Below are 6,784 nucleotides of genomic sequence, written 5' to 3'. Positions count from 1 at the left end.
CAAGCCTACATCCTCAGTGCCCAGAGGACGTAGGCTGTGCTTCCAGCAGCTAATGCCACGCACAGTGTAGAGCAGCACAGCTCAGACCCAAGGACCCGATGACTCAAATCTGTGTAGCAAAACCAGCAGCAAACCACTGCATAAACTTTTGGTTGTGTTGGTCCTACCCATGCTCCTGCTGCAGCTTTCAGAGCTGCTTCATCACCCTGAACCACACAGATAACAACCCTCCCAGTGCCACCATCATCCTTATCTTGCAAAAAAGCCTCCTTCCAGGCTTTGGCTATCCAAAACCCCAAAGCCAAGCATTGCATATAACCCACAATGGTGGAGAATGGCACCAGGAACAATCTCTCTGCCCCAAAATGAGCACAGCCACCTCTTCCTCCTCTCCCAAACCACTGCCCAGGAGCAGGAGGGAGGTGATGGGGTACACTGCTCCAATACCAATGAGTAAGATGCTTTGGTTCCCCTCTGGTTTTGTGGGGACAAGCAGTGATGCTGCGATAGGTCTCAGTGCTCGTCGCTGCGGTCGCTGCTGAAGAAACAGCTGTGGTAGCACCAACAAGAGGAATTGCAGCAGGTGGTGAAGTGATGCAAGGCACTGCTGTCGTGGGAGAGAAATGGCACCCATGGGGTGGGATCAGAGTGAGTGGCCTGATGGAAAGGTGGGTGATGGTAAAAGGTCTCTGGAGCTTATCTGCAAAGTGCCGCCCCAGAAAGAGGGAGAATGCTGACGTGGAGGAGCAACAGGGGAGAAGATTTGCACTGAGTACCAAAGAGGCTTCAGTGAGCCTCAACAACTCATTCAATGAGCCTCAACAACCAGCACTGAGAATGTTTTCCCTTGCAAAAGGGATTCCTGCAGGCAGGAGGCTGAGAAGAGTTTCTGTAGGAAAAAGACTATTCTCAAAGCCTTGTGAATGCAGCAAATAGAAGAATTTCTTCTTAACCAGGGCTTGCTCAGCGCCTGCTAGGACTGGCACCGGAGCTGCTGCACATGGAGGGCAAACAGGAAGAAGTTGGTGATGACTGGGAGCAGCTTCTGGCTTCAGGGCCAGTGTTACCCACACCATCAGCTTGTTCTCACTGGGTGAAGGTGAGGAGAGGAGAATTTCTCTGGGTGCGGCTTTCCCAGCAGGGTGAAGCTGATCACAAACACTCTGATTCAGCCTTGAGATTTCTCAGGGTAATCATTAAACAGGAAAATGCCTTTATAGAGCTTAAAAATACTTTGCTTGCTGCCAACATCTGCTCCCAACTCAAGGCTGACAAGGTTTCCAGGAAACTCTCTCAGCTTCTTTATCATTTTTATTAAAGGCTGTAAGTCAGTGCTGGTGGCACATTTTAGGCAAATGAGTCACGAGAGTGAAGTCCTATTTTAGCCGCAGAAATGATCTAATGAGGGCAGCCACAATGCAGCTGGGTGGGAGGGGTGTCCAAGCACAAAGGCACTTTGTTCTGCCAGGTTTTGGATATAGGATACGCAACCACAAGAAGGAGGTTTTTGTGTTCTCCCAACAGGAGGCTGTCAGGTTGGCAGGAGGCAGTTGTGGTTCCTGGCCAACGTGGCCACCGAATCGCTCCCATTCACCTCCAAGATAGCATCAACCAACAGTGGCCACAGAGATGTTGGATGGGACACACAGAAGCGAGGGCTCGGTTTCATGCAGGTGGAACCAAGAACAGTAGGAGGCACAGACACAAAAAGTCCTGCCTTGGTTTCAATGGTGAACCACACGGTTTGGTCGCATTGTTTTCATTCTTGACTCGGGACGGGAGAGGAAAATGACTCCAACCTGGTTATTTCCCCCGAAACCATCACGAGAAGGTGCTCAGCCAATCGGGGCTGTCGCCCAACATTCCATCCTTCCCTTTTATGGTCAAAATCTGGCCTCTCCAAAAAAAAAAAAAAAATTAAAAAAAAAATCAGAGTCGAACATGGGCCGTATGGAGATGCGATGGGTGCGTTGTGGGGCAGGCTGTCCCATGCCATGCTCTGTTGGCACACCGAAGGGCCAGGAAAGGGGAAAAAGCTCACCAGGCAGGAGGTGACATCTCCTGTGGCATCAAAACCTCTTGGCTCAAAAATGGAGTGCCATAAAGCCTTGAGATACAGCGTGTGACGGTGGAGGAACTGCTGGGCATCTTGAGGACCTATGGTGGTGATAACCAATTAATTGGGGTTCAAGAAAGCACCACGACTGCTGATGGGAATGGTCGTGGGAGCAATTCCAAGGTTGAACATGGCTCACACCCCCCGTTGTATTTGTTGACACAAGTTGATCCCAGCTGTGAGGGGCAGGGTCACCTGCAAATTCACACTGTGGGCTGACACTGGGATCCGAGCACCCAGATCGAGACGTAGATGTCCACGTTCAATGCAGAGGAGTTGGAAGGGACCTATAAAGGTCATCTAGTCCAACTGGAACAATTCTGATCCTGTGACATAGAGCATCACTAGATGCCAACCCAAACCCCAGACTGAAGATGTCTGGATCTGGTTTTTCCAGATACAACCACGCAGCCCATGCCAATCTTTGCTTGGCAGTGAGAGAACTGTCCTACCCTGCCCTCAAGAACAGGTAGATGAAACAGATAACTAACGAGCCATGAAGGAAACCACTTTCCTACTCTGACCCTGAGCATCCTTTCTGGCTTTTGTTCTGACCTGAGGCAGGATCTGCAATTGCCTGTCCTTTTCAAGCGAGATGAACTCAAGGAAGCTTTGATTCCTGATCAGTGCGGTCCCATCAGATCCCCAAACTCTGCACCTATCCCCAGCCAGTGCATACATCCCAATCCACCCATCAATACTTACCATGCACCTTCACAGCTAGCAGAAAAATTCACAGATGTGTTCTCATTGTATTTAAATTCCAGACTTGGACAGAAAGTGGAGCAAATTACTGGGGGAGGGGAAAAGGATCGCTTGAAGCAATCTGCCTCAGGGTAAAGTTGGGCTCCCACCTCACCCAGTCCCAAATCTTAGCCTAAGGCAGCCCCGTAAAATGAATAATCTCCCCGGGAACGTGTCTATTCCCAGCACACCTATGTATTTCCTCATACTTATTGTGTTTAAGATGCCAATGAGACATGTTCACATTGAAGTGTTTGGTTAGAAGGCAGAGCCCTTACCGAGTGAGAAATAGAGGTGCCACTGCTGAAAGAGGGGTTGAATGATGTCACGTTGGGCCCTGGTTGAGTCTTCATCACACAAACCTACTGGAACTGAGACAGGAGATTCGGTATTGGTGAGCAGAGGAGAGGTCCGTGGGTTTCCCTTTGCCCACCATCCCTTGTAGGGTGATGCAGCCACCAAAATAACAGATTTCATTTCTCTCGCGTTCTTTCTGATGGCCCCCTGGTGTAAAATTAGCAGCAGGGAAGTTTCAGAAATTAATTCTCAAATGCGCTCTGGTTGCAAGAAGAAAAAAAATTTGTACCATGGGGAAAAATCTGCCAGGCTGAAACTGCACAAATGAACAGGAAAATGCTCTGCAGAGACAGAGGTGTCGTGGGGAAGCATGGGGGACATACAATATTCTTGACCCAGACTTCCATGCTTACCTGTGAGAGCTGAGAACAAAGCGCTTGAAGGCCACTTCTACGTTCAAAGAGCTGCTGATCCAGTCACTAATGGGAAGGAATAAAGCACAGGTATTAAGAAGATGGATTAAGAGCTGTTTCCGTGGCTCGAGGAGCAACTCAAGGAGAGGAATCAGTGGGAAGGCAATCCCCCAGGGCAGCACTTTGCATGGCACGCTCAGTGCCACATGGCCCTCCAGCTGGAGCTACCAGCCCACGTGCACAACAGGAATATGTCGTGCTGACCCATTAGTGGCAACAAAAGGCTGAAAAAGAACCTTTCCCAGTGGGTGTTTAAATCAGCTCTGTAGCACATCCGAAAGGATGACCTTAACTGAAAGGATTCCAGGAAATCCACAGTCAGGAGGCAACTCATCAATGTTTAACTGCAGGTTGGTTGGTTGTGCTGCTCTCAGTGCACAGGGGAGGACGTGTTCCCACCTGGTAATTAATCAGGGTTAGTTAAGAGCAGCACATCTAGCTGATGGGTGCTTAGGGTTGCTCCTTGCCCCAGATGGGTATGGCCCCATGCAATCAGCCATACTCAAGAGTCAAAGCAATGACAGCTCGCTGCATGTGCTTTCTCACCACTTTATCCAGAGCTGCTTGCTATTTGCTTATTCTTCCCCCATGAATCTCCAGCTCCCAGAGTCCTGTTGTTACATCAGAATCATTCTTCCTTTTTCTGCAAAACAAGAACTTCACAGGCTCTCAAATGGAGAGACAAAGCCGAGCAGGAGATGGGTGTTCGTGCAAAGGCTGCGCCTCTCAGCATGAGCTCCATGTGTCCTCCAGGCTCTGACCTGTGTCATTCTGGGACACGATGATTTAGGAAAATTACTGACCTTGGCCGAAGCAGGATGACGTGGTGGCCAGAGAGATAAAGCAATTAGGAGGATGAATCCTGCTTTTTTCGTCCTGCCAAGATTCTTAAACCGCCTGACCTCTGCAAGGTCAGAGCCTGAAAATGAAAATAAAAGCAAAGACAAAGGTCATTTGTTAGAGGAAAAAAAAAACGTGCTGGCCTTTCACAACCCCCCTCCCAGTAGCTGTATGAATGTCTTCTCGTGCTTGTGGGCAAATCCCACGTCCCCAGGAGACCTCCAGCAGCTGGGATGGGGCCAGACCCAGGCATGGGGAGCAGGAGGGTCATGGCAGCAGTACAGGGGGGGGCACAGATGGGTATCCCGATCTCTGCACTGCCTGGAAATGAGATTACCTTCCCAGTCCATCGCTCTGTGTAAGCTCTCCAGGTGAACAAGCAATTGCTAAGGGGAAACGAGCATGACAGAGGGCTTTCACTTTCCATTTCAGCCCTGGGACATCTCCCAGCCTCAGGAGGTGACACGTGAAGGAGAGCAGCCTGAACACTGAGGACCTTCCCATTCAGCACTGCATAGGAGATGTCCACCTCCAAGCAGTAATTTCAGGTCAGAAGCAGCATCTCTGCCTGCTTCTTCCCCATTGCTATTGGTTTTAAATCAGAATTCCTGGAATCTCTGCTCCTGGTTCCTTCCCATGACCCTCTCCCCCCCCCAGGGGTTTGAGCAGGAGTCCTCAGATTTTGCCATCAATTTTTTCCCCTCGCTATTCCATTCTCTCCAATCAGCAAAACATTTTACTCTCCAGAGTGAAGTCAAGGCTAAAATCCTTAAATTGCAGGCTGCTGCATGGTCCCTATTGGAGCTGCTGACCTGGAGGCTCAGTGGCCAAGGGTACAGCTCTGTGCTTGAGGAAGGATGCCCCAAGCTGAGGGTGAGCTCTGAGCACCACATCCCTGCTGCCAATGGAGTGAACAATCTGCATGCCAAGCAGCAGGGCAACAGCACTTCTCCATTTCCAAAGCTCAGTGCTGTGCTCCTTTCAGGCTGTCACTTTCCTTCTGCACTACCTGGGGCTGGGGAGGGTTTTCTTTACAAAAGAAGAGCATGCACAGCAGGAGCAACCTGCTGCGAGCAATTGGCCATCCCGCAAGATGCTGACAACCTGCTTGGGTTGCCAGCAGATTGAATTAAGTGGCTCCACTCCCGCTTTGGGCTGCATGAGTCTCTCTTACAGGAAGCAGATTTCCTTGCAATTTCCTCGCAGTTTCCTCCTCTGCTGCTTTCTAATGGGATTTGAGGTGCAGTTTGCTCGCTCTCCCTTTCCGTGCCAGCATCCCCCCGCACGCAGCCCAGGCAGGGCAGAGCCGTTTGCTCTCTTGCAAAGGCACATCGGTGCGGTTGTGTTTCCTTTTCTGGCAGAGAAAGCGAGCAGTGAGCTGATGCCAAGAGCACAGCCACTGTATTGCACAACGCCAGGACAACGCCAGCTCCAACCGTCAGGGGCTGCGTGGTGGCAGCGGCGGCAGAGGAGGGTGTGCAGTTGGTGCCTTTGCGGCCCCCGGGGTCTTTTTATACTTTTAGAGAAGTTGGGCTCATCCTAAGTTCCTCTCCCACAGATTGTTCCTGTTGTTGTCGCTGCTCCGACCCCGCAGATCATGTGGCTTGGCATGACCTGGTGCCTCACTGCACTCCTGCTAGGCCTGGGCTGGGGGGGGGGGACGGTGAGGACGGCAACTCCTCTGCACCTACAGCTTTCCACCTCTCAGTCCATCTTCCTTTCAGTCCATCCCCTTAGGGAGCTCCTTTGACTTCTGACATGCAGAGAGCTCTCTGTTCCCCTGGGCAATGGCATGCACATTTGCAGCCCCAACGTGTGCAGCCATCTCCTTCCCCAAGCAAGCATAGATGGATGGCATGGTAGAGTCACTGCATCTTTTTTCTGCCTGACCCAAAGGTATTTGTCTATCTGAGCCCAGCCTGTCTCCCCTTTGGGTCATTTGTGCATGGAATCAGCTTTGCTCCAAGGGACCATCTCATTATCCCAAGTGCATTGGAAGGCTGTGGCTCCATAAGGAGAGCTCAGGCTGTGTCTGGGGGATAAAGGAGGATAGAGCAATGGGCAGGGACCCACAGTGCCATCCTCCAGGGCAGGGAAGGCACCCTCTCCACTCTCCCCCATGTTTTCCCCCTGTACCACCCGGTGCACACGTCTATTTTTTGCAGCAGTCTTCGTTGCTTCCAATGGTGGCAGAGCAGCAATGAGTTTGAGGAAGTGGTTTGCACAGCCCTCAGACTTTCTCTGAGGTGCAGAGCACCCCAAGGCCAGGCTCCTTGCGTCGAGCCCAGGTGTGCAGGGCTCTGCCTCCAGTGGG

The 6,784-nt window shown here is 51.1% G+C and overlaps 1 long non-coding RNA gene across 1 annotated transcript; it reads right to left on the bottom strand.

The window, feature by feature from the left end:
- Positions 1-782: 782 nt before the first annotated feature.
- LOC125699440 (uncharacterized) lies at positions 783-3,980 on the bottom strand. Its single transcript, XR_007379562.1, has 5 exons — positions 3,867-3,980; positions 3,571-3,636; positions 3,139-3,231; positions 2,042-2,157; positions 783-1,897 (listed from the first exon to the last, which is right to left on the bottom strand). It is a non-coding gene; the product is annotated as an uncharacterized LOC125699440 (long non-coding RNA).
- Positions 3,981-6,784: the final 2,804 nt, after the last annotated feature.

This window comes from Lagopus muta, chromosome 12 (assembly GCF_023343835.1).
Source record: "Lagopus muta isolate bLagMut1 chromosome 12, bLagMut1 primary, whole genome shotgun sequence".
NCBI classification, from domain to species: Eukaryota; Metazoa; Chordata; class Aves; order Galliformes; family Phasianidae; genus Lagopus; species Lagopus muta.
This window is presented reverse-complemented; position numbering and strand designations above follow the sequence as displayed.